The following is a 2,391-nucleotide window of genomic DNA, read 5'->3' on the forward strand; positions in this document are numbered from 1 at the left end:
ACTCCATTTTGTTGTGGTGTTTTAGGTGCTGAAAATTCATGCTTTGATACCAAAATGTGAAAATAGAGTTACACGGAGTGCAAAAATAAGTAGTTAATTTTAATTGTGATTAACTCCTTTAATGACCTAGATCTGATTATTAGGTCAACTTGCCCAATTTGTGATTGATTAAATTATTTAAGCAATATGATCAATTTAAACATCCACAATCACAAATTTAAATACTATAAAGTAAAACAAGTAAAAGTTTAGAGAGATTGCACCAGGATTTTTAGCGAGGAAACCCCAATTAATAAAATACGTCAACTGTTTGCATGGGAAAAATCTCATGGACTATTCAATCTTAAGTAAACCAATCCACTATGTTTGAAACAAAGTATACCGAACTTTGACTCTAGCTCACACCTTATCGTTCTACGAAGCACCAATTGCTGACAATCCTCTGGCTTTGCGACTCCCCGTCCAATGAGATAGAGAATAACACTATTAAATCACTCATGAATATATGTGTATGCTCTCATAAATAAATTCAGAACAATCAGATTTGATTTTCTGAATTATCTCTCTCTAAAAAGCTTTCTCAAAATATAAAATTAATTTTCCCTAAAGCCATAAAATTAACCTATGTGTATGACAAGCCCCTCTGAAAATATGAAAAATTTCGTGCATAGGACTTGGAAAGATTTTGGATAAAAAAAGAAACAAACAGCAAAAAGGAAACTAAAATCCAAGTGGTGCTAGGAGACCTTGAACTGGTTTAGAGGGGCTGAACCGGTTCAAGAAGGCCAGTAAAGAATCCCTCGGATACTAGAACCGGTTCAGCCCACTTGAACCGGTTCAAGATGGTCAGTCTTAAAACTTAGGCAATTCTGCTGATATTGAACCTATTCGATAAATCTTGAACCAGTTCAAGATGGACAAAATGTAAAAACTTGTTCCGAACCTTTTAAAACCCTTCCTAAGGTTTCGTTTGGATACACAAGAGAGAAAAGAAATGAAAGGATTATGAGAGAAAAGAAAAGAAAAGAAAGGATAGTTATAATTTATATTCATGTTTGGATAGATAGGAGAAAAAAGAAAGGAATTGTCAATATTGTTGTTTGGATAACACAGAGGAGAGAAAAGAAGGGAAAGGATAATAATTGTGACGGCCTAAGTGTTTAAACCAGGTACGTCAGTGATGAACCGAAAGATGACCCGATAACGGATCCGGAATGCGGAAGCAAAAAATAAAACAATGGTCTCTAGAGATACAACATGGCTCTAAGACACCATTATGACCCTCAACGAAGTCACGGAACCCAAAGGAATCAAATGGGGAAGCAAAGTTTCAAAAATGAACAAAAATGAACCTAGGGGAAAAATCATCATTTCTAACTTAAAAGTAGGTGCCACCGAGCACACCATTGGAAAGACAACAAAAAATCAATGAACTTTGACTCAAAAATCACTTGATTCGGAGTCCGGATGAAGAAGATATGGCTAACGGAAGAAGAAGGGGTAAAACGGTCCAAAAGAGGCAACCCATGAACATCTAACCGGTTAGGAGACCTTCCTAACCAGTTAAAAGACCAAGAAACACAACCAAGACACTGCCCCAAGCCATCTAACCGGTTACGAGACCCCATCTAAACGTTTAGATGTGAAGGGGCAGTAAAGGTGCGACCCAAAAACCTGGCAGCATGGGTTTTTCCGGGAAAAATGGAAATTTGAGGGCCAAGATGACATTTTTTAGAAAAATACAAAGAAGATACCCCCCTCAAAATTGAGTTTTCTACATGACTCAAGGGGAAAATAAAAAATACGCAATGTGAAATGCCCAAAATGCCCTCCCAAGAAAACTGGTCCAGAGGGTCCAAAAAGCTGCTAAATTTAAAAACTGAGAGTTGAACTTCGGAAGCGATTTCTGATGTCAAGATGACATTTTCTGGAAAACTATAAAAAAGAAACCCCCCCTAAAATCATGTTTTCTATTCAACCATGTAAATAATGGAATTTATTTCCCAAATAAAATTCCCAAAATGCCCTTAAGTCAGAATATGCAACAAAAGTGAAAAATGAGTCCGTAAGAGGCTCATTTCACTAAAGAAGAAGCTTTTCCCAAAAACGACCATGCACGCAAATGTAACTTACCTAGTAAGATGTGCTACAATGGTCCATGGCCCAAAAATATGGCCGACACAAAATATGACCCCCCAACGGCCAAAATGACAAAATGAAGTTTGGAATGAAAACTTGAAACCTAAAATCATGAAATGATTTCGAAATGCCGTTTGACCCTTGGCCACACTTTATGCATGTTAAATGAATGCTAATGGAAGAAGTTCATACACAATGCACGCTCCGGTGCAAAATAACATACTAAAACGCATGGTTTTCCATATGTTCTCA

This window comes from Cornus florida, unplaced genomic scaffold, assembly GCF_030987335.1.
Source record: "Cornus florida cultivar Cherokee Brave unplaced genomic scaffold, ASM3098733v1 CherokeeBrave_3.0.0_Hap2_Chr06, whole genome shotgun sequence".
Lineage (NCBI taxonomy): Eukaryota > Viridiplantae > Streptophyta > Magnoliopsida > Cornales > Cornaceae > Cornus > Cornus florida.